The 27,914-nt window shown below is 27.7% G+C and overlaps 1 long non-coding RNA gene across 1 annotated transcript in view; it reads right to left on the bottom strand.

The window, feature by feature from the left end:
- Nucleotides 1–21,243, bottom strand: part of LOC147801037 (uncharacterized) — a 93,714-nt gene extending 72,471 nt beyond the window's left edge. Inside the window, exon 1 of the long non-coding RNA XR_015430698.1 lies at nt 14,962–21,243. This is a non-coding gene — a long non-coding RNA (uncharacterized LOC147801037). The remainder of the gene's footprint in view (nt 1–14,961) is intronic.
- Nucleotides 21,244–27,914: the final 6,671 nt, after the last annotated feature.

Here is a 27,914-nt window from a genome sequence, read left to right as displayed (position 1 = left end):
AATAAAGGTTTTTTTAAAATTTATACAATAAGACAATGTATAAAAGAAAAAAGAAAAGTTGAAAATGCATTAAATTATTTTACAGAAATTTTACATTCATTTTCCTGACTCTGCTTAACTAATTTATCGTGAAATTTTATTTAAATTTACTGAATTTTATATTTTGTAACTCGCGTTCATTTTAAACATTAAATCAGAATAATATTTAACTAAAAAGTTCAATAAAATAAACCAATACTTCTCGAAAGTAAAATAATTTATCATTTAGAAACATTAATGAACAAAGATTAGAAATCAACAAACATTTCGAAGCTACTTTACGAACGTTATTTAAAATTGCCGAAAACGATTTATACGAACGCAAATTTATTTTAACGAACTATATTTTTTTAATCAAAGTAACTTTTCACTTCTTTTCTTAACAAAAAATAGAATAAAGAAACCAATACTTCCTAACAGTGGGTCCAGTTAAATTTTCGGAATTTATAAATCGATGAAGGAAAGTATCAGTAGTAAAAAGATATCTAGTTACGGCATCCCATCCTTTCTTCAATCGATTTTTTCCCGTCTTTAATTACTTATCTTGAAGAGTAAAAAAAATACCCCGATTTTTTTATATATTGAATTGGAGTCTCCGCGTCACATTTTTATTTCGCTTTTTTCAACTTTTTTAACTTTCTCAACTTTTGACGTGAGATTAGGACAGAAATGAATACTTTTAGCTAACTAAGTGAATGCTGTTTAATTAAAGAAATTCCGAAAGATGCTACAAGAAATATTACTCAAGATTATTCACTCTTTTATGGCAACATAATGCGAACTTTTATGCATCAGTGACATCTGGTGTCATTACAGAGCCGTTTTCTCTTTCAAATATTTTTTTTAATAATTATATCGCTCATGTTGTTCTGTAATTAATAACTTTTGACTTCAATGTTGTTATTGAGCTTTCAATACTAAAAAAATATAAGCTCTTTAGGCAATGCCGTTCGAATTTTCATGCTATTGCTAATGACATGTAACAATTTTTTTATATCCTAAATAGTTTTGTCAATAAATTATTTATATTTAATGGAGACCAGAAAGAAAATCGGCTCCCGGGCCAAAAAATAATTTATGCACTGGTTTTATGCTAATTGTGAAACGGAGGATCTAAAATTTTTACAAACTGTAAGTTTGAAATCATAATTAATGAAATCAAAACTCTTTTTATTATAATTCAAAATTAAATTTTGTAATATTATGCCAGACTTTTTTGGAAGTTCATAAATTCCTCATAATTGATTAAAATAGGTCAGAAAATCGCGAAAACAAAACAGAGCTGCAGAGTCAGTTTTTAAAAATGCTTGACTCCGACTTCGGACATTTCTGAAAACTCAACTCCGAGTCCAACTTAAATCAATTTAAAATTTTAGAAATGATGAAGTAAATTTTAATGAATAAAATGCCTAAATTATGCTGAGCAAAATGCTGAATTTTATTTATTTATTGCTTCACACGCATATGCAGGATCTTGATTAAATTACGAAGTTCAGCTTATATAGTCTTGTCAAATCGAAATACAGACAACACATGATGATGAAAGACGTCATAAACATATATCCTGAGTAACGGAGAGGATTGAACTCGCTACCGCCATGCTACAATGGATACATCTTCATACTGTATTTCTCTTTTTTTCTATTTTTTTCTACGTATTTATTGCAGTAGTCCCGTCTTTCCAACGGAACGGAAAGTATAGTTTGTGTAAAGTAAGAACTCCCCTAGCCATTCGCTTTTACCATGGCGGTGACTATGGTAAAGAGGTATAACTATTTCAAGTAGGGGTTTGGGGTAATTGTTTAGGTCAGGTTTCGGTTCGGAAAAGAAAGGGAAACTTTTTCTTCTGTCTACAGTGTTAGCCCAAGAGTGCAGGTAAGCTACCATCCCGGAAATGCGCTATTCTTGTTTCCATGGCAGCAAACGGCCCCAGACTTTGTTGCTGGGGGAGTTCTTATCGTAGACAAGCAGTAGTTTGGAGGTAGTGATATTGAATCAAAGCGCAATAATGGATGCCTAATGCAAAGAATGACTTGTCTCATGTCAAATTATAGAACAGATAGCGCAAAAATGAGAAAAACAGAACAAAGATATCGAAACCGCTACCACTAAGATTCACAGCATTTGGAGGAAGAACTAAACTCCTCGGCACTGGAAACTGCAGTAATATTTAAGGTTGTTTTACTTGTCTCTTGCTGAAAAGTATTCCTGTTCCGCTAACCACTCTGAAACCTAAATGTAGTGGGTTCGAATCCCGCTATAACACTAGATATATATCCCTGCTGCCTTTCACAAAATTGTGCTATCTGTTTTTTAAACTGAAAAGAATTTCTAAGAACTCTTTTATATTTACAAGGAATCCCATATATGCATATAACTAAATAAATAAATCCCACTACCCCCATGAAGGATGGGTAAAACCGTCACCATAAGTTGATGTAACTGAGTTCAGTATCTTTAAAACATTTTAGTTAAATATTTGATGACATCATTCATACCCATTGTATGATTACCCATTGTATGATATTATACTCTACCCAATGTATGATTGAGAAAATAAAATTAGAAATATATAACAGTCATCTCACTCCTATCAAACGTTTAAATAAACCATTTATGTGTAAACAGACTGTTACCATTATATTTTAATTCTATTTGAAAACTCATTGATATCAAATTACCAAATAAATGGGAAAATGAGTGACAGTTCTAAACATGTCAGTCGCGATACTTTAAAACCTAAAACTACTTTAGGGCACAAAAACCATTTATTTGGTTAAATTTATTTTTTAGTTTTGCAATTGTTACAAAATAAGTAGTTATAAGAAGTATAATTTTGAAAACCACAATTTCCGGTAAAAAGTTAGCATAGAGATCGGTATAATTACCTAACGAAAGGTTCACGTACTGTGTATTTTGGTTTAATTACCAAAATTATGGTTTATTGTACCAAAAATGTATTTATCATACAGTACGGTCATTTTACCAGAATTATATTCTCCAAGTGAGGTTTCAAATCTAATATTAATGTCCTAATAGTAATTTGCAGTCATTTAAAAAGAAAACTTTTTAAAATTGTTGATGCAATTTTGGATGCATGTAAGTTATAAAATATCGCAACAGATGTTCGAGCTTGTTCACTTCAGTTAAACCTTAAAAATCTATAGTATTGAAGTCTACTGTTCATGTAATGATAAAGAAGTTCGTCAGTTTAATTTACAAGAAAGGACATCGAATTGGAAACAACAGAAAAATGACTGAATTCTGCTCATGAAGGGATTCAAGAAGAAAAAACAAATTTTTTAACAAAATGGGACAAATTTGCTAATTAATGTAAACGATATTTCAAGTTACAAAATCAGACACAAAAAAAGTTTTTTCTTCGAATAAACATACCTTTTTTCAGCAGATTTGGATTTCTGACCCTCAAAATAGAGGAAATAGCCGCAATCTGTAATTTTGCCAGAATTTTTTTTCCGTTCACGGAGGAGAATATTTTATGCCCGAACATCCTTTTTTCAATTACATATAAAGGAAAAAATATATATGTACCTATATTAAACAGTCTAAAATATCATATGAATAACATTATATCCATATAAACACAATTATTTTAAGTATAAATTAGAAGTATTATTATTGAAATGGAATTATTAAGCATGAATAAGCATAGATAGAAAACTGCAGAATATTATTATTAATTATAAAGTAAAATTATCTGAATTATTAAATATTATCAGCCAAGTATACGTCCTTCAACATGACACGTTCAAATGATGCTATAAGCTTTAAGATTAATTATTTTCACATGCAAAGCAGTTGTGATAAAATTTAATTGATAAGAACTAACATGACAAGGAAAGCAAAAAACAATGTGCTAGTTTTGTTTTTAATTATATTTTTATTTATATAGTAATTACGGAAAATATTACTAAGTTTTATCAAATATAATCGATTTTCTTTTGTCCCATCTTTGCTCTTCCCTTATTTGCTCTATCCGAAATCCTAACGATTTTCTTTAAAATTTTAGGGGAGCTTAATCGGTATATAAAGGTATTTCTGATTGAATATCTACATGCCCAGCCGCGGGCATGTAAGGGTAAAAAATACATGCCAAATCATAAATTTTATATTCCTTTGGAATATATAATCAATACACTTTTTGTAGTCTACTTTCCCATTTCTATTTTTAATGCATTAAAAACAGTGTAAAAATGTTTGCATATCTGAAAACTACAGAAATAAGTATTATTCAATCATATTTCTAATTTCTATTCATTTGTTCTGAATGATTATGATACGGACAACAATTTCAGCCTAAGTCTCAAAATTATTTATAAATACATTGCTCATCTGTCTGTAAATTCTATAAAAAATTGCAACTGCCAGTAAAAAAGAATATTTAGCAAAAAATACAACATTTAAAAGTAAATTTGACCAAGTACATGTGTTTTATGCCATGATCTAAGAAATTGTGATAAAATTACCGAATTTTGAAACATTTACCAACTTCTATCAGTATATAGTAAATAAAAAATTAGAAACCAAAAACAAGCAAAAACGAAATTCTAAAGATATGTTAAAGTTTGTTAGCAAAACAGCACTTCATCAGAAGACACACTGTCAGATAACGTATATATATATATATATATATATATATATATATATATATATATATATATATATATATATATATATATATATATATATATATATATATATATATATATATATATATATATATATATATATATATATATATATATATATATATATATATATATATATATATATATATATATATATATATATATATATATATATATATATATATATATATATATATATATATATATATATATATACAGGGTGTCTCAGTTAAGCGTTTCAGAACTTCTAAGAGGGGTAGGGGGCATCCTGACGACTCGAAATCATACAGCAATGTGGGCTCAGGAAATGATTTCCTGAAGCGGTGACTTACACAGAAGCTCCATAAAGAAAGGAGACCGTAAGTGAAAAATCGCTATAATAATACATTGAAAAAATTACATGGCCTCCTCGGTCACCCGACCTATCACGTCTTGATTTCTGGAGTCATATGAAAACACTGGTTTGTGACACCCCTGTTGATAATGCTGGTTGCAAGAATCGCAGTAGTTGCCTGGAGTATTGCAGAATGCTCGAATGTCCATGCGCCGGAGATGTGAGGTGTACATTGTGGCCGGTGGCAGAAACTTCGAACACTTACTTTGGCCCATGTACCATATAATTTTTTCAATGTATGGTGCTTCTGTGTACGTCACCGCTTCAGGAAAGCATTTCCGACCCCACATTGCTATATGATTTCGAGTCGTCAGTATGCCCCCTACCCCTCTTAGAAGTTCTGAAACGCTTAACTGAGACACCCTGTATATATATATATATATATATATATATATATATATATATATATATATATATATATATATATATTATATATATATATATATATATATATATATATATATATATATATATATATATATATATATATATATATATATATATATATATATATATATATATATATATATATATATATATATATATATATATATATATATATATATATATATATATATATATATATTGTGGCTAATTTAATCAAAGCCATTACCAAAGTACTTTTTGATTTTCTTCATAGAACCAGAAACACACGAAATTTAAAAATATTCTTTTCATTTTAAACATACTTCATTTCTCAGTACAATAAGCCTAAAAAATATTTTGAAACCCATTAAATTTTAAAATAACATGAGAAGAAATATAGTTTTTTTCAAAGAACATATTATTTAATCCATAAGTTTTAATTTAAATTACCATCTGTACCAGCAGTGGTACCAAATTCTCAGAAAGAAAGAAACGATTTGCTCCTTAGACCGTGAAGTTCGCATATTAGTATGCAAAAATCAGATCAATAATTCAAAATTATCAGTCAACAATACTAATATATATATATATATATATATATATATATATATATATATATATATATATATATATATATATATATATATATATATATATATATAATTAAGTAAAAATACCCAAATAAGCCTTATAAATAATTTAAAACACATTAAATCTCCAATTGCACTGATTAAAGTTAATATAACTTTTATTACATAATATATTAATGTAATTTTTATTATCTAAATAAAGTTAAGTATATTTTTATTTAAAGAAAGTATTCTTTAATATATTAAGGGCTAAATAAATTTCTCCATAAATCGCGAAGTTTGCATATTATTAAGTGAAAATCAGATCAATAGGTCAACAGTCATAATTAAGATATATTTTTTTCGATTTTGTATGTTGTTCATTAACAGTTAGAGATACATTATTTAATAAAAACAAGTAAATGAAACAAAAAAATTAATAAATACGAATAACAAAGCTGGCGGAAAATATCCAAATTTCATCTACACACACCTAATATTTTTGAACAAATTTTGCTAGTAAGAGATACTAAAGATATCCAAAATGATATTTTACACCAACGATTAATGTTCAATATATTTTGTTGTAAGGTAATATGATGGCGAAAGGAATTAGGATTCAATAACTATAACTAAATCAACGTTATCGAGAAATGTAACTCCAAAATATTCCACGTTTCCTTGATTATCTAATTACATATTCAATTCACAGTAGTTTATGAACGGAATTTATGGCTCCCCGTGCAAATTTACCTCTCAAATATCTTGATGATTCCCAGGGTTATTAACTACTTAAATAAGCTGGAATTCATCATTGAGAAGATAAGGAGCTGAAGATATTTGCTGATTACACTAGCAAGTTCAAGCAGTTATGGAATGCAAATATGTAAATGGATTCTTGTATTGCTTAAAAATTCCTTTTGCTTTATTATTCACTTTTACTTGAAGCAGTTGGATATTGAAATGAGAAATAGAATATCATATTTTACTGTATAAGCTTTCATTTTTTGGGAAGATGTTAATATTCTATATTTTTGATTTAGCTTTAGTTGTTGTTAATAACAAAATTTTCGTTTACTTGTTTCTTGTTGTTTTAAGAAATAACAAACAACAACCATAAATTTAATTTAAATTTCGTAATTTTCTACAAAAAACAAAATTGCTTTGGCCACTAAAAGGCTACAGAGACAGTACTAGTTACAAGTTATATTAAAATGAAATTAACATTGGCGTACTCCTCAAAAAGTGAATACACAAATATCACGAAATTTTCTTCGTTTTCGACGAAACCGTTTCCATTTATATATTCCGAACAAGAATTTGGTCAAAGAGACGAAATAATTCTTTGAAGAAACAAATTTTGTCAAAATTAAAGAAATAAATCGTCCTTCTATTTATTCCACACAAAAATCGCAGTCACTGCTGTAGTTACTTTGCTTATAATCACTTTATCGTGGGCATCATACAGGTAAATTAATGCAACCCATCTACATACGATTGACACATAGATTAGTGAGAGAAATTATACCGATGCCTGACTCAGTTTCGAACCTAGAACGTTCCTGGTTCAAAGTCAATTGCTTGAACACCATGCAGGTCGGTCGGCTTATATTGTCACTTTCTTTTTGATCATTCAATCTAATTAAAATCTAATTCTAATTAAAAGTTTCCCACAATGCACTACGATGAGTTTTCTAATTGAGGAAACATTTTCGTCATACACACCGATATATATTTGAAAGTGTTTTTGTATCGTTCATGAGCATGAAAGATTCACCAACAAAAAAAAATGATACTTCAAGTTCAATATTTGTTACGCAAATAGTTACGTATAAGTATGGGAAAAATTTGAAATTTTTGAAGTTTTAAAGATGTATGCTCTAAGATTATAATGAATTTGTAATTTATAAGAAAATATATACATAAGAGAAAATTTGATTTGTAAAAATGATATCAAAAATAATGAAAAATTAATAAATATGTAAATCAAAATATTATACATTATTATATTATTATTAAAAAATATATACATTATATACATACATTAAAGGCAAATATTAAAATATATACATTATATATTTTTAAATTTTCATACTAGAATTGAAAAAAGTGTAAATATGGAATTTTTTAGATATTGAAATAGACTAGATTGAAAAGTGACCTAGGTTGGACTTTCTAAAATTAAAAAAATTACTTACATTTGCTTATAAATACTATTTTATATTAAATTTTATGTTTAAACCTATTTCATCTTGTGAGTTTTCGATCGCTATTATCTCTTAAGTTGTTCATTAAAAGTCAACTTACAAAATATAATTGCGGTGTAATCATGAGATCACCACAATGTTTACTTTTCCTAATACCTACTGGGCTGTCTCCAAAACATAGCGTCCCCTCCTTAGCGGTTGCGAGAATCTCTAAAGACGAGCTAGGAGTCGAGCCCTAGAGATCCTGCTAAGGCAACAAAGAGGACGCTCCTGTTGGAGACAGCCCAGTAGGTATTAGGAAAAGTAAACATTGTGGTGATCCCATGATCACACCACAATAATATTTCATTTTAATGCCTTTCTCATTACTCTAATACTTTCAATTACGTGAATTCCCTTACTTATAAAAAAAAAACAATAAAAGAGGTTTTTGATTGAAAATGAGCCCGGTTGAGCTTCCAAATTTAAAAACCATTTAAAAAACTATTTGCATATCAATCAAAACTTAATATTAAATTTTACGTTAAAACCTTTAATTTGAATATATTTTTAGAACAATAAAATTTTATAACTTTATATTTATAAATATTCTCTAAAGTTAAACGTGTCTAAACTTTCATGCCAATCAAAACTTCATATTAAGTTTTACACTTAAACCTATTTTGTGTAAGTTTCTTGAGAGTTCTCTCGAGTTTTTTTTTTCTCTTTTTTCTAAGTTTCCGTACTATAACATATTTTTTAATTCTTATCTCACTATTTAAAAAAGTATAAACTGCGTGACATTTCAATTTTTATAAAAACATGGTTACATTAAAAATGTCTTGGACAAAAGTGACTCTAGTGGCATGTCAATCAAAACTTTGCAATAAGTTTTACGATTAAACCTATTTCTTTTTGTAAGTTTTTGAACATTATCATCTCTCGAGTATTTCATTAAAATTTTCTGACAAATGTTTCCTTTCAATGCCTTTTTCATTACTAAAATAATTAAATTACGTGAATTCCCTTAATTTAAAAAAATACAAACAATAATAGAAGTTCAGGACGAAAGTGACTTTGGTTGGTCTTTCTATTAAATTAAAAATTCAACGAGTTAAAAGCCGTTTTCATTTGTATGTCCATCAAAAATTTATATTAAGTTTTACGTTTGAATCTATTTATTCTTGTAAGTTTTGAAGCATTATCTTTTGTGTTTTTGTGCTTACAATATCATGTTTTCTTTTATGTTTATTTCATTATTAGATTTAGTTACATTTCATGGCTTTGTATTTTTCTTAAAATAATTACCAACAATAAAAGAATTCTTTGAACGAAAATGAACCTGGTTGAGTTTCCACATTTGCAAACTATTTATGTTAGAACCTATTAATTTTACATTTGAACCTATTTCTTCTTTCAGTTTTTGAGCATTATCCTTCGTGTTGTTAATGAAAAATTTGCTTACAGTACATTATTTTCTTTCATGCTTATCTCACTATTTCAATAAAACAAATTTCATAACTTTGTATATTAATTAAAACAAAATACAAACAATAAAAGAAGTCTTTGTTCGAAAATGACTCTGGTTGGTTTCTAAACATAAAAACCATTTAAGTTTGTTTATCAATCAAAACTAAACATACAATTTCCCGCTGAAACCTGTTCTTACTCGTTATTTTTTTTAGAATAATCCCTTCGGTTGTTTATTAAAAGTACCATATCGCGTTTCCATGTTACCCTATTAGAAATTTCTCAGAAAAAGAAGTTAAATAACAATTTATTTAACAGTTACTTTACCATATAAAAAAAAACAGTAAAAAAACCATAAATAAAGTGTTATTCAAACCATTAATTATGAGAAGAACTGTTTATTAACTGCTTTTACCTAATGCGGTTAAGAAACCAGAATTTTATTGCATAAAATTAGGTCCACTTAATGAAGTCACTCAGTTCCGTGCAGCTGTGTATATATTGTAGGTGAGAGGGCTAATCTGTCAGTCTCATGACTGATAAAACGGTCATGAGACTGACATTGGGGGAGGAGTCACTGGGTTAGAGCAACACCTCCTAGAAAAGAGTAGGCCTCTGCACGGGTTACCATAAATATCCTTTAGTAGTCCAAACGTAATGACATATTTCGTATTTTCAACCACTGCGCAACTTAGTACCCCGAACGTAATGACATCTTTCTTATTTTTCATCAACTGCGCAGTCAACTTCGTCACATCGGACTACTAAATTGATCCGTGCTGAGGCCTTCCTTATTCTAGGAGGTGTTGGTTAGAGTCCCAGAGTTGACGCCACAATATTTCTTCCTTTCCCTTCAACACATGAAGAGTATCTAGTGCCCTGCACTCCCCCATTTGTGTAATAGACTACCGAATGTTCTTCACTTAACGAAAACCTATCTTTACTGTCCAGTTAGATTTCTTTCATTACCGTCGAAACCATTCCAGTTGTAAATAATTAAGAAACCGTATAGTTTTGTATTCATTGTTTCAAACCATACCAGCTGTAAACGGTTTCAAAACCGTAAATGTAAAAATGTTCTTTACTGAAAACTTTACTGTTAATTGGATGTTAAAACTGCAGTTAATAAATTTTACCATAATTTTAAAATGAAAATTCTAATAGCTTATACTTATCTCTTTAGTTTACCAATTTTGTAATTGAGTTCCTAGTTATATTTTTAATGCTACTTAAAATGAAACAAATCCATTATATTTAATCGAATGTATGTTTCCGTTGATGAAATACGAGCAAAAGTTTCTTATTGTCAAGAAAAACTTTACTAACTAGTAGTTTAATTCAAAAAATTTGTTCTCCAAATCACACTGCCAACGAGTTTAATTAAGTCTGAAGATTTCTAGTTAAGGAAGCGAGAAAACTTCCTCTTTCTTTTATGATTACATCTCAGTAGTTTTTGATATTTTGACAGAAGCAGAAAAGCTTTAATTGAATTCGATGCATATGCTACTTTACACTTTTAATATTTTCTCTGTTTTACAAATTTTGTAATCTTTTCAATATGATGTTCTTAAAAATATATACTATTAGATTCTAAAGTGCTTGCTTTGGTTTAATTTAATGCTCTTTTTTTCTTTTAAGCAGAATTGTAGATTCTTGTATAAAAGTTTCTCTAATTTTCTAAAACTGTTTATTTCATTTGTTGCTCCTATAATCTATTTTATAATTTTAAAAGATTAAATTTTGGAAACATTCATTACTATTTTAAATTACATCAAAAAGTTCATTACATTGTTTTTTAACACAGTGCTGTATACCCCGAAAAACTGAAATTGCCAATTTGGCATTTCCAAAATTGTTCGTATGTATATCAATTAGAGATACAAAATTATAGTTCATTTAATCAAAACCTATAATAGACTTGTCATTTCATCGAAATTCTATGGTATTTAATTTAATTTGTTTAGGGGAAATGATTAAATAGAACACTAATTTTTAAATATACATTAGTTTCCTAAATTAATGAATTTCCATTTCTGTATAAATCTGAATTATTGATATACTAAAATACTCTTGATTTTTTATTAAAACTGGATCAACTAGGGGATCTAATATAAATATATCAAGGGGTACCTAATACTCCAAACTACCTGAGGTTATGGGATGGAATACGTACCTAAGTGCCTAAAGGGGCTCTCTAGCCCCTCCTGTTCGTCATTCTAGGTTTAAATTTCCATACATAAATTCCTATAAATCTAACATTTGAATGATTAAATAAGCACTTAAAATGATTAAATCATGTAAAATCAGAAATGCTCAACACTTTCAGCAAGTTAATTTTAGAATAACAGAGAAACAAAAGAACAAGAGGGACCAAATCGGCCCCTTCCATCTCTCTAGTTGTAAGTTTGTTTTATTATTTTGTTTTATTGAATTTTTGGCAAAGAAACAGTTTAGCTAGATTTCTTATTCAATTATTATTATTTCTTTAGGCATTCTAGGAATATTCAAATATATGCTTTAATTCTTTTAAAAAAATACCTGATTATTAGAAAAAGTGCTAATTAATTTAAAAGACAGGGCAAAACAATAATTGTTATGATCTCTCTATAGACTTAAATACAAAATGGACCACAAGGCATACATTTATTAGACAAGCATAATTTCATACATAACCTCGTTCCTTCATATATCGAGCTTCATTCTAACCTTGTTCTGAAAAAATATGACAAGGCAGTAGTCGAAAGTTTGGACCTCTTAATATTAATTTCACTTTTGTGCTTATTTTTCCATGTCTCTGGAATCTCTAACGCAAGATGTCTTTGGAATAAATAACGATTTCGTCACTTTGACGAAAAATTTACTCGGAGCATATACCAAGAAACGGTTTCGTCAAAAACGACAAAAGTTTCGTGATATTTGAATATCCATCTTTCACAGTGTGTCTATTTTCGTAAATAAATATACAAATAACTATATAAGAGATCTAACCATATAATCTCCATAGTATGTCCTATATAATGACTACTATATAATCTCTATATAACTATATAAATTGTTTTAATAAATCGAACGAGCACTTAAGAACTTTTAGAACTGAACATTGTTATTTCTTTGTTTACTTTCTTTTATAAAATATTCTATGTGTATTACAAAACTTATGGATTAAAGTAAAAATAAATTTTTATTTACAATGCGATCCATGAATCTATTAAAAGAAAAAATCTTTCTGCAAGTGGTGCTTTCCTTAATTGATTTTGAAAAAGCAATTATAGATTAAAATGGAGACTTCCGTGTCGATTTAAAATATTGGTGTTATTTTAATTCTTTTTAGCTATAATAAAGAACTTTTGATAGCTGTTTTAAAAATACGAGTCACGAGAAAAACAACGAAAGATGAAATGAAATTTTAAGTGCATCTATGCCTCATGAATTTGAAGCCCACAATATTTTCACTATATTAAGTTGTAGATCGTAGTTTATTGCAAGCAAAGATTAATGAGAACCGAAGTTCCTGTTTGTAATGGTGTTTCACAGGACTTGTCTGAAACAGTGCTGATAAAGTGCAAAATTCCATTGATCACTTTTAATAGTGGAGGTTTGAATTTTAAACGTCTAGTTGTCACTCTTTATTTATTCAACCATAAATATTCTATTCAGCTGAAAATGCATATTTTATGTCTTCTATTTTATTGAAATATTTCAGATAAACACTTGCTTACAGATTTCTGAAAAATAAGTTTAAAATTTATCGTTAAATTAAATTATTGAAAAATATTGTAAAACTTAATTGATTTATAAAAAATGAGGCAATATCTTAAGATAAAAAATTTGCCTTCTTTAGCTATAAATAAAGTAGGAGAAATCTATTTTTAAATTTATGGTAAATAGCTAGCATCAAGCATTCAGAGCTTTATTAAATATTTAATAAAACCAGACTTTGTATCGTGAAATAGTAGTGTTTTAAAAGAGCATGATAATATTTTAAAAGTATATTGAGATACATCACGAATATTTGTAGAATATTGACAAATATCATTGTATATCATGCATATTTTTCTGCGATATTTTTCGGAAGCATAAGAAATACACTGTTCTACAATAATGGAAGAGACATTTTTTTAAACATTTCTTTGGAAATACTTAGAAGATTAATTTGCAACTAGAATAAATATTGCTTGAAACTTTTATTTTTATTTTTTAAAATATCCAAATCAGACTTTTTTAGTTTATTAGTTGCCAAATACACTAATAAATTCTGGAGAAAAAAAATATTATTTCTGCACATGCACAGTATAAAAGAACTAATCTAAATACTCCTATCTTGAACAGTTTTTCACGACTTTTTTTCAAATTTAAAACAATAATTTGCAATAAATTTTAAATTGCTCTATCAAATTTTATTTAATTTTACTCGTTTTTCACTTTTTTATAATATATGCAGGTTTTTATACATATAGGTTATAAAATAGATTTTTTTTCTTAAAAATACCATATTTCCATAAATATATTAACTAGGTTTACGAAATTTTATGCGAATATTGCAAATAACAACAAAAATAATCTGTACAAGCTTCTGGCATTGGGTGTTAAGAAATACTTGTTTTCTTTCATAATTTATTGTCGGTCCTCAAACATTTGAAAGCTTTAAGCCTTATTGCTAAGTATGAAAAATCGTATGAACTAAACACTTCTAAATTTACCAAATAATTCTAAGTATTTCTTGATAAATGTTTAAAAAATGTCAAAAACAGAATGTGTTTCCTCCATTATTGTAAGGGTAGTGTATGGTTACTGTAAGAGTTGAATAATAAATTCTTATTTGGTGCGTATAAAGTAAAGTAAAGTTATTTGTGTAATTGTAATTAATAGATTGGAATATTTGGTATATGTACTAATAATTGGATATAGTCATGATTAAAAAGGTTAAATGATAGGAATGTCGTGATAAAACAAATTAAGGCCGAAATATATAAAAGGTAAATTAATTAAATTGAAGGGGAATGTGATCGTTAAGGAAAGTGGTAGTACAATGCTAATGTGGGATAACAATAACCCAATAGGTTCAAAGGGTCACAAAGTGTGAGGTTTGAACAAATTGGATGATTTGGTATCACCAACTTTAGAATAAGGGTGAAAACTAAGAAAATTAAAGATTATTGGTAAATACGATAAAGTCATGCTATATCCAAACAATATATGATTTAATACAGTAAGCTGATGTTTCCAATAAGAAAAACTAATGAATTCACATACATGCATGCCCATAACAATAATTGAAAGGTACTCACCCTGTACACACAGGACATGACAAATCATGAAAATAGAGGCAAATAAATTCTCCAGCACAAGATTAAATTATTAACATATCATTTTATTTGGAACATACATCTTTCACCACATCTACCAACACAAGAAAGGCATTTTATTGAAATGGGTGACGGGAGAATTAAAACACAGAAGGCGTTATAGATGAATGTTAATTATAAAAGAACGAGTAATTTAGAGGTTAAAATAAATATGTAAAGAAAGCTTCAATTCGAGAAGGTTTTTCTTATGTTAAAGAAAATTAAAGGTATAAAATTTTGATTTTAAATTTACAGAATTTGATTAGAGATATGGATTTAATTTAAGATAAAGGCTAAGAAAAAAATAAAAAGAAATCCCTCGATACGGACCGAAGTCCGCATCTCGAAAAAAGAACATGCAAGGAAGAAGCCAACAGAGAATCTTTTCAAAAAGTGACTTAAAAATTCCTTAACTGGGGTAGACCAGAAAAACTACGACCAATTAAAATTAAAGAGGCGGAGAGTTTGAAATTTAAAGTAAAGGGATTGGCTAGTTAGCCCCCCTAAAATTAAAAGAGGAAAAAGAAAGGCGTGAATAGAGGGGTTGGTTGACTTTCCCCACAGGAAGTGCGATGACCGCAACGACCGTGAGAAAGGTCAACAAGAAAGTTAAAAATAAAATTGCCAAATTGAAAAAAAGAATAACGTTTACAGAAAAATTAAAGGTTAAGTAAAATTAGAAATTAAAATTGTCACTTTACATTAAGTGTAAATGTGACAATACCCGGACAGACCGGAAATTTTTATAAAATTTTCGAAGCCGTAAGAAAATTTTAATTCAAACAAAAATAAGTAACAATCAAAATATAAGAATTTTCCTCAATACAAAAAAAATGTTCCAAAAAGTTTGAAACAAAAAAATTTGCCTAAAATTCAAAATAACGAAAAAATAAAAAAAATTTTTTAATAAAAATAGATACCATAAAATAAAATTCAAAACTTAGCATAAAAGGTAAAAGTAGAAAAAGATAAAATTGGAAAAAGAGTCACCCATTTCTGTACACAGCACTGAATTTCTGTACATAGCTAACAACAATTGTTACAGGCGGAAAATCTCATGTTCACATTACTCCTTCATGAACACTGGAAAGAAAAACACGGAAACAGCAGTAATAGTTCGTATAAGCACAAAAAATAAACAACTTAAAACAACACTAATAACAAATGATTATATGGTGAGCAAATATTGTTAAGGGCAACAAATTGGAAACATCAGTGAAAGTTTAGAAAAATTAATACTTGGATCTCAAACATATTGTGACGCAACTAAAGCGAGGAAGAAAAAAACGAATAAGGCCAAATAAAACAAAAAAATATGTAAATACAATTACTAATAAATGTCAATTAAAATGACATAAAAGGAATAATAACATTAAATTGGAATCAAACGTAAAACTCGATTGCATTTTGCAATAAATAAACAATTATGTAATATCAGCATAATTATGAAATTTTGATTGGAAACGTCGTTTAGAACGCACTATGTTTGAGATAATCATACATTGAATTCATTGAACATAAAATATGTGAACCAAAAATACGCTAAACAGAATTAATGTTAACCATACACTCTAATAAAAATAAAAAATTTATTAGACATGTGATAAAAGGATTGGAGAGAAAAATTGTTCATTAATTAGCAATATAAATTTCAAATTGCTGACACAAAACTAAGTGCTTAAAATGAGTGAAATAAATTAAGAATTATTCTCATATTCATGAATATAAGGTTTAACAAATAATAATATAAAGAACATCTTATCTAAGAAACATCTCATTTACTGATAAAAAATTATCGCAATTAATTAAATTGCAAGTTGAGAATAACAAGTATTGTACATTAAAGACTCAAAGTTTATTGTGTGATTGATAAGTCTATTTTTTCCAAAAAAAATGACTCAGCTTGAAAATGGAAGATGAGAGAAATATCTTTCACTTTTTTGAGGAAGTGGGGGGGGGGGATTTTCTTGACACAAGTCAACAAACAGGGTTCTGATGGTCATTCCTTGAGGTTGCCCCACAGATGCAATCTTATCTGGTCATTCCATCCTTTTCTCCACAGGACTCACCCTTCAACCTTGGACATTGTGGGGAAGGGTTCCCCTTCAGCAGGTGTTTTCCCCAATTAACGAAATTGATGAAACAGGAATCGACCAGGGGTTTTACAACATCCTGTCGTGGAAGAGGCCATAAAAATCTGTCTAAGCACTCCAGAGAAAGTAAGTAGTAAAATTCATGCTGTGTGCGATTTCAAATGGACAGCGCTTTCTCCTTCACCCCATGACCTTAGATAAGAGACCACGTCCTAGAACATACATCCATGAGACAAAAACGGTAGTTGAAAATGAGGGTTCAAAAGTTATTCATTAGAGGGGAGATTCTTCTTCTTGAAATTCTCAGAGCATGGAATGATGAGGAATAAAATAGGAAATTGTCCATTTTCACACAAATATGCTTAATAAGAAAACCTTTGTTTCATGATGAGGAATTGCGATACAATAAAATATCAGTACAATTACAAATTTGAGATATTTGAAGAAATATCTATTTGATAAATAGCACTTAAGATATACACTATAAACACAAAATTATTGCAATTTATGTTAAAACTATATTATTGAGCATAATCGAACGAATGAAGAAAAATATAAAATGTCCAGTCACTTAAATTCAATACAACATAAGATTAAAAAAAAATTAGAAATTGATTTGAAAGTATACTAAAAAAATTAAAAATAAAGACAGAGTGTATGGTTACGCACATTAAATATTATTCATAGTGATCACATTTACAAAGAATTCGCAAAATTCATGATAAACACAGTTAAAAAAAATGATTGGTAGTGACATTAATTTATTAAATTTGAGATTATTATTATTATATAAATTTGATGATGCATTTAAAGATTTAGTTTACACAATTTATATATTAATTGAGTAGGAAAATGTATACGAAGAATCTTGTATAATTATAATTTTTTTTTTTTTTTTTTTTTAAGTTTAACATGTGACCTATTGTATATTTATTCGTTTGTACAAATAGTCATTAAATAATTAAAGCATCGTTAATTATAAAAGATTTTGTAAATAACGTACTATTATAACAACAATCTTAAAAAAAATGATGGTAACAAACAAAATTGTTTTACGAAAGAAAATATTCATATAATTAAAAAAAAAATTTTAAATTACATTTAACAAATGAAGGAATGTTCTTAAGCAAAGCAAAAAAATAGTTGTTTTACCTCAAAAGATACTTCATTATTATTTTAAAATAATGAAGGTAAATTATAAAAGTCATTTACATTATTAAATATTAATGTATATATTCAAATTATTTAACCAGGAATCAACAAGTTACGCAGATGATTTTTCCCATAGAGCATCAACACAATTTAATTTATTTAATAATTCACTTGAATCATTATTATTATTATTTTTTTTTTATATCATCTGGTTTTTTTTTAACCAGGAAATCATAATTTATCATCTGGTTTCTTTGACCAGGAATAACCTTCTGATTCATTTTTGATCAGGAGAATAAAAATAAAAATTAACTTCTGGTTCTATTTTGACCAGGGAGAATTCAAAAAAAAATTTTTTTTTTTTGGCTTAGTTAACCAGCAAAAAAAATAAAAAGTAAGAAGAAAATTCCTTAATGAACAAAACCTTAATTAACAGTGGACCAGGGTTTGAACCTGGGCTTTTGCAATGACGCAATGTACTTCATTTATACTATCGTATTAACCAAATTTAACCTTAAGGAAGAGCCTCTTAAAAATAATATCATTCCCGAAAAATCGTTGAGCTCAGGTATTACCCAGAGCAATCAGGACATATTTTATCCCAATTATATTAATAAAGTAATCCCAAATAAATTTTTGAGGCATCTGTATTACCAGACACGATTCAGGAAATTCACTATCCCAAATATTTTTTTTTTTTTTTTGTAATAATTCAAATAAACACCAAATTATCAGATACTCCATTAGGGAAATGGTAACAAAACCAATCAAATAAGCCTGCCAAATCTTATATCAAAACATAAATTCACAAAAGTTGATAACATTAAATAATAAAAATTGGGAAAGACGAAAAAATATTTTTTTTTTTTTTGTTTGTTTGTAAGAAAGAAAATTGACCAAAAGAATAGTTTAGCCAGTAGATAGTAGAACCAAAATAACCTAATCAGGAAATTATTTAATTCTTAATATACATAAGATCACGTATAAATACAATTATGGTAAGTATATTTATTTATAATTCTTTCTTTTTTTTTTTTTTTTATTCATAAATATAAAGCAAATTAACGTTTATGTAGGAAAACAATTAGAATAGTTTGAAAAAAAAAAACATTGAACCATTCCAAAGAAAGATCCAAATGATGGGCAAAGTAGCAATCCTGAAAAATTAATGAAGACGTCTCTTCAGCTTGGTATGGCCAGCATACAACAAAACTTAAAACAAAATTGGGACTCAGTCCATCAATATGGAAACATTGATTAATTTAGTTCAAAATTAAATATTTTTCAAGTAGAATAATGGAACAAAACACAAAATTTATTAAATTGCGTAAATAAATTAAAACCAAAGTGCCTCTTTTAATAAGATTAGCAATATTAATAAATATACATTATAGTTGATAGTAGCCAATTTTTTTTTTTTTTTTTTTTTTTTTTTTTTTTTAGGTTAAACATAAATACAAAATAAATCACTTTTGTAATATTATATTAATATGCCTATTTAAATAGTTAGATACACAGTTAGATATAGTTCAATAAACACTTTGAGAATATTTTATGACATTCTTATAAATATATATATCAATTTTATCACTACCAAATCAAATAGCAAAACACATAGAGAAAAATTCAAATAAGAACAAACGTATTGTTTCATTTAATTCATTACACCATAATAAAACCTAGGACCTCACAACAAAAATATACGGCACCATTTGTAAGAGTTGAATAATAAATTCTTATTTGGTGCGTATAAAGTAAAGTAAAGTTATTTGTGTAATTGTAATTAATAGATTGGAATATTTGGTATATGTACTAATAATTGGATATAGTCATGATTAAAAAGGTTAAATGATAGGAATGTCGTGATAAAACAAATTAAGGCCGAAATATATAAAAGGTAAATTAATTAAATTGAAGGGGAATGTGATCGTTAAGGAAAGTGGTAGTACAATGCTAATGTGGGATAACAATAACCCAATAGGTTCAAAGGGTCACAAAGTGTGAGGTTTGAACAAATTGGATGATTTGGTATCACCAACTTTAGAATAAGGGTGAAAACTAAGAAAATTAAAGATTATTGGTAAATACGATAAAGTCATGCTATATCCAAACAATATATGATTTAATACAGTAAGCTGATGTTTCCAATAAGAAAAACTAATGAATTCACATACATGCATGCCCATAACAATAATTGAAAGGTACTCACCCTGTACACACAGGACATGACAAATCATGAAAATAGAGGCAAATAAATTCTCCAGCACAAGATTAAATTATTAACATATCATTTTATTTAGAACATACATCTTTCACCACATCTACCAACACAAGAAAGGCATTTTATTGAAATGGGTGACGGGAGAATTAAAACACAGAAGGCGTTATAGATGAATGTTAATTATAAAAGAACGAGTAATTTAGAGGTTAAAATAAATATGTAAAGAAAGCTTCAATTCGAGAAGGTTTTTCTTATGTTAAAGAAAATTAAAGGTATAAAATTTTGATTTTAAATTTACAGAATTTGATTAGAGATATGGATTTAATTTAAGATAAAGGCTAAGAAAAAAATAAAAAGAAATCCCTCGATACGGACCGAAGTCCGCATCTCGAAAAAAGAACATGCAAGGAAGAAGCCAACAGAGAATCTTTTCAAAAAGTGACTTAAAAATTCCTTAACTGGGGTAGACCAGAAAAACTACGACCAATTAAAATTAAAGAGGCGGAGAGTTTGAAATTTAAAGTAAAGGGATTGGCTAGTTAGCCCCCCTAAAATTAAAAGAGGAAAAAGAAAGGCGTGAATAGAGGGGTTGGTTGACTTTCCCCACAGGAAGTGCGATGACCGCAACGACCGTGAGAAAGGTCAACAAGAAAGTTAAAAATAAAATTGCCAAATTGAAAAAAAGAATAACGTTTACAGAAAAATTAAAGGTTAAGTAAAATTAGAAATTAAAATTGTCACTTTACATTAAGTGTAAATGTGACAGTTACTAAGACACGTTTGAAATAGAAACTTTATAAATTTTTGGAAAAAAATACGTACAGAAACTGAGGTTACTTAATGGACTAGTAACAATATAAAATTACTTAAAAATGATTTAAAAAATTATTTTAAAATATTGTAAAAATAATATTAACATAAAATTGTGTGTTCACAGAGCAGCACTTCATCAGGGGACACACTGTCTGCAAACACACAGGAGCCTTTCTGTTGTTAGTGGCAAAGTCAAAACTAACAGTGCCCCGAGGCCCCTAATGACAATACAAGCATAAAGAATAATAATAATTACCACATTAAAAGTCACAAAAATCTGCTGCTCTGTGAGCACACAATTTTATGTTAATATTATTTTTACAATATTTTAAAATAATTTTTTAAATCATTTTTAAGTAATTTTATATTGTTACTAGTTTATATCATTTGAATTTGGTTTTAGTTGCCTTGTGCGCTGTTCCAATTTGAATTAGTGTAGTAATGGTTATTTATTTTTCCTACCTCCTGTTTAATATTTTTGACTTAAGATTTTGAATTTATATTTGGAGTTACTTAATGGACCTTACCTCCACTTACGAAGAATAATTTAATATGCATTAACAATATATCGATTAAGTAAATTTATGTTAAAGTTAAAAATTTTATAAGTTTGTCTAAAACTTTTTGCAACATTCATTGATTGGAACATGCAATTATTTATTTAATACACAAATGTTCATTTAAAAACGAAATTTTTTCATCATACAGTAAAAAATATCAGAACTGCATGATGTACAATATGTATATGATGTATAAATATTACGAAATTCATTACAGCCTTTATTGTTTAAATTGAACATTTAATTCTTTAATGACTAAATAAATATTGTTTCAAAACAATATCTTCATCGTCATACAGATGAAAAATATCAGTGCTTGTAATATTTAAATTATGGACCTCCCCCACCCCTCCTTTCATGTGGAAGGAAACGTACAACTTGTAAAATTCAAAACACAGTTTTGATAAAAAAAAAAAAACAATTTTATTAATTTAAAATCAATTTAAGTTTCAACTATATTTTAAAACGTTATACACATTAGACATGCAAGAGAAGAAAAAAAAGATTAATGCAGAAATATTTAGCATTATAAAGATATTTGTTGAAGATTTTGTACGCGTTTTCTATATTATAACTTGATTAGTTTTTTCCTGCACTGCTTTTTTTCATTAAATATATTTTATACTGTAAAAATATTTGATTAAATTTCTATAAAAAATTTCGGCACTTAGAGTACTAATAACTTTTACTGCAGAATTTTACGTAACAAAAGATTTGATATGCCGTAATTTTTACAGTAATATTTATTATAAAACACCTGCAATAAATTTAATATTACTGCAAAAATAACGGTATAAAATTTAATGGTACGAACGTCAAGACAAGATAATTTATGCGAAATTTACCAATTGGGAAAATTCTCAGAAAAAAAGATGAATGATCAGGAATTGAAAGGTGTCAGTCAAACTGTCACACCCCTTTACCAAATCCAAAAACCTAAAACAATTTAACCCCAACCAAAAAACAGAACAGGACTAGAAATCTTACAAAATCCGCTCTAATCCAAACAAATTTAATTCAATCACTTCTGTAAAATTAATATATTTTAAGTTTTCATTTATGAAAGATGATGTCGAACAATATTATTTCCTACGAAGAAAATCAAAATCATGTTAATTGTTGACATCGATAAATGATAAGTAAAGATATTATCGCAATTTTTATAATTAAAAGTATTTATCGAATACGATAATTTCATGAATAATAGGCATAATTTTGTCACATTCATAATATTGTTGGGCAATAAAAATATGACAAAATAAAATCAATTTGTTCAATCATGTATTTTCTCAGATTGATCGCGATAAATTTTTATTTTTATCGATGTATCGCGATATTTAAATTCTAATATCACACACTGTTAAAGGGTACATGTAAAGAGAGAATAATCCGTACTAGTAGTGAAGAAAATATCTTAAAAAAAGGAAGCAGTTAGACTCGTTTTTTTTTAAATTACGAAAAAAAACCTGAAGCAATCTGTCCATCCAATCAACAATAAAATATACGGTAAGAAATATTTTTATACCTTTACAGTTTTGACACTTTTAACGACTGGCATGGTTAAAAGAATCGTGAATGCAGAACTATACTGTTTTGTATTTATTTAACTACTAGCATGGTTTCAAAACAGTGAAAATGTATTTTATCTGAACATTGGAGTTAGCATTGGAGCATCTGAACATTGTATCTGGACATTAGAGCAGTTTTGTGGCGTGCAGGACACTGGACGCTTTTCATGTTTTGAAAGAATGAAAGGAATGTTGTGGCGTATGTTTCAATAAGGTATTATGATGGATCCCCCGTTTAGCTAGTCATGAGATGAGACTACTTTAGCTGGTCAACTGCAAGAGACTAAAAGTCTTCATAAGGACTAGTTGGCACGGATAAAATTCGGGTTGTTTATCCGTATAAGAGGAAAACAGTCAATAAACGATTTTTCTCACACTGCCATCTTTTTTATGGTTTTCGACTGTTTCGGTTAAATAAAATAAAATAGCAATTAATTGAATTATTGTTTAAACATTTAATTCCTAAATTTCTAACAATCTAGTGCATAAAAAACTCATAATACTTTAAAAAACAAAGAAAACCTGTAAAATTAACTCGAAATTTATAAAGCAACTCATAAAAATCAGGAGCCTATGCATTAAAATAGGAATCAATTCTGTAATAAATGAATACCAGAAGAAAACACAAAGGAAATTAATCATTCAGCACAAACTAATAAATTCTTATTATAGCTACCACTTTAACTGAGAAAAATTGTATAATTTGCCTAGAAATTATAAAAGCGAGAGAGATTTTTTTCAAGAAACAATAATCACTGCAGAAACACTCTTTCACTGCCTCGCAACAAATATTCTAATTACTTTGATTGACAATATTTAAATTACCATAATTTGTTTATTTTCTTAATAAAAATTTTGATACATATTTTTTCCATCCAGTCATTTTATTTAAAAATTTATTTTATATATAACTGAGGAGTATAATTTTTTTTCATCTCCAAATATAACGGTTAAAATATATCAAAGACATTTTCCTAACAATTTTAAAATAGTTTTGACATACAACTTTGATATTTTGAACATACGGGCCTTTCCTAATGCATTCAACAAAATCAAGTTACTACGTAAAATAAATAAATAAATAAAAAGTGTTAGGGATTGCCATATTCTTTAGTCGCAATATTTTACAAATATTGAAAACAAAAATGAAAAAATCAAAACAAAAACTTTCCTTTTAAAATAAAAAGCAAAATATGTAAACGAAAAATGCTCCCAGCAAACTTTCTCGAAACTCTTACACGTTTTATATTTGTAGTTCTTGTCTGCATTTCAGTAGGAATTTAGCGATACGATACAGTTGCAGTTGACACTGTTTTCACATCGTGTTAAGATTGAATTTGAGAACGAATATTTTTAAAACCATTGGAAAAAATAAAGAATAAATCTAAAGAAATTGAATAAACTTTGAAACGTTACCAATATAAAAATTAAAACCATAAGTCTAAACCAAACAGTTACTCCGATAAATTATTACAACAAATATATAATAGTTTCTTATTATTATATATTAAATATTTCAAAATTACTTATTATTATTTATTATTATTATTTTTTATTATTTATTATTAATTATTTATTATTATCTATTATTATTATTTTTTATTATTTATTATTATTTATTATTATTAACACCAAAAATTGTTAGCCTTTATAAATGGTTTTAAAAGAAAACGAGAATTAATATTTCAAGTTTGTACGGGAAAATTAAATTAGAAATATTAAAATCTTTTTCTCCTATGCCATTTTATATGATTTCTAGGCAACTTTTATTTCCCAGAATCCCTCGCGTCTATTGATTTGTCTTATCAAGAAAACAAATAAGTAAATATGCTATGATAATATCAAATTCAACAACTTTTTAATTTAAAAAAATATTGTATGTTATATTCTCGTCTTTCAGTTAGTATGGTGGATAGAGTTTTGTGCCGAATTCTACTACCCAGGGCCATGATAGATTTCTAGGCAACTTTTATTTCCCAGAATCCCTCGCGTCTATTGATTTCTCTTATCAAGAAAACAAATAAGTAAATATGCTATGATAATATCAAATTCAACAACTTTTTAATTTAAAAAAATATTGTATGTTATATTCTCGTCTTTCAGTTAGTATGGTGGATAGAGTTTTGTGCCGAATTCTGCTACCCAGAGCCATGATAGACTAGTAAAGATTCGGAATCCGGTCTGGTGAGGCAAGTGCTCGATCTTCGAGTACAACGTGCACGTAGAATCCTTGGAATCTAAAGTCCTGTGGTCGGCGCTAAGCAATACAAATGGTTCAGGGATCTGGAAAAAATTTCCATCCCCTTCAGATCTATGTCTAAATTGAGGAAGTTGCCTCATAAATGAGTAATGCTGTCATCTATCGGTGGGGTTTGAGCCAAGACGTACTTTCATCCTTGCGTTGCTCTCTTGTCAAACGAATAGCATACTTTACTGACTCAATTCGAAGATTTCCAATGGCTGGCAAGCTTGGATTGTTTAAGTGTCATTAGAAACAACAACAATCTGACACCCTATGCTAAGATTGGATTGGATATTGATGTTTCTCATATGATATCTTATAATTTAACATTCTGCAGTGTTAACTTAAAGTGTGTGCTCAGAAAAAAACTTTCTAGATAAGAGAGAAGGCCAAAGCATTTTAGTAACACTGCACTTCTTTTTGTTTAAAAGGAAAATAAATGATAATTGGTGTAATTCATAAAAAATATCAACAGCTTGTAAAGATAAAAACTGTTGAGAATAGCTTTCGAAATGAAAAAGCCTAATTGCATCCTTAACAAAATTCAGAAATATCATCCAATACTATAAAATATGGAAAGTGATAACGCTCTATATTTTGTAAACACTATTTAGTAATTCAACGCGTTTCAATTAATTTATAGTAAATTGCACAAATTTTTTATCATATTTTGATTTTTTTTTATTTATATAGCACTAATATAAATAAATATAAAGTAAAAGAGAAATATTTTCTTTCTCAAATGGTCATTCAATGAATTCCAAGAATCAGTCGTTGGAAAATTAGCCCAAAACGATTTTAAAAATTAATAATTATTCTCAGAAGTTATCTTCTCTAATTATAAAATAATTTCAGTAGAATAAAAAATTTATGATATCTTATGAAAATGTATTTACACCATGTAAAGAAGTTAATAAATTATTCATTTCAAATAACATTTTTAAGACACAAAAAACAGAGTCGTGAGACTCCTTACAAGGTTACACTGTCGGGGAGCGTGCTGCGTAGACCCGGTGATTATTATCATCGTTTGTTCTTCCAGTCTAAATTGTAGTAATGTAGTGCATGCGTGAGCCAGTTTTAACTTTGAGTCCTTACTAAGAAGGAAACGATAATGTATATACTAATGACTTATGTCGTAACTTCAGAGCCATATTAAAAATTAAATAAGTCCTAATAACTTTTTAGCAAAGGTGTTTTCTAAAGGCAGTCCCTAATATATATTTTTAAACTCGTGATGAAAAATGAAAGAGAAAATGTATGTACATTGAGGGTCGCAAATCAATTTTGGGCAGAGGAAAAAATAAAAACACTTTTAAATCACGGTACAGGAAGGCGAGAGTAACAAACAACAAGACAGGTCTAATAGCGAGAGGAAATAAAAGACGATTATTAGAGACACCTTCAAGTTTATTATGAAAAAAAACTATAACGTTCATAAATTCAATAATTTATATGCGTGTATTGTGCTGTTATCAAATGGAGATCCAGGAAAATTGTGAAATACCTAATAGAAAACAATACTAGAAAATAATTATCTACAAAAATATTAGTTTCGAAAGAAAATATCGCTTGTCACTGTATTACCTCAATTCAGTTTTCAATGAAGCTTAAAAAATACCAATAATAATTTTTAAAAAAAGTATATTTTCGATTTTTTATATCACATGAAATTAAAAGTAGTACATTTTTTAAACTATTCATAGAGTAAAAAACAATATAAATTATAATTTGTTGCAACATTTGTTGCATTTTCGTACTTGCATAGTAAGTTGTGAAATTCTCCTCATACTGTTAGCATTGTCTATCAATTTTAACAAAGAAAAAATATCGGTCAAACACAATGAATATTTAGTATATTTCATATTTACTGCAGGAAATATTTTAAAAATATAGTTAATTAAATCAAAATACTAGAGGGACATCGAAGTATTTAATTAAATAGTGTGAAAATGCCCACTTCAATAAGCTGTATAGGGGAAATCAATGTCAAGGCACTGGTTGTAGCAAGTTCATATTGAATTCACAATTAATATTCCATCAATTTCCACTTGACTATAAATTAATTGACTAGTAACTGTATGACTAAATAGTATTCTATGTTAACGTGTAAGAGGTATTCGAATGTTGCATTAAAATCCTTTCTGTTTAACAATGTTTCGAAATACAGTAACACTCGAATCTGAGAGTATATTCATGTTATGTTTTATGAAAACTGAGTGATGCTGGATTTCCTCTTAAAATCAC

The sequence above is a fragment of the Parasteatoda tepidariorum genome, chromosome 12, assembly GCF_982258835.1.
Source record: "Parasteatoda tepidariorum strain Cologne lab strain chromosome 12, Ptep-v5.0, whole genome shotgun sequence".
NCBI classification, from domain to species: domain Eukaryota; kingdom Metazoa; phylum Arthropoda; class Arachnida; order Araneae; family Theridiidae; genus Parasteatoda; species Parasteatoda tepidariorum.
This window is presented reverse-complemented; position numbering and strand designations above follow the sequence as displayed.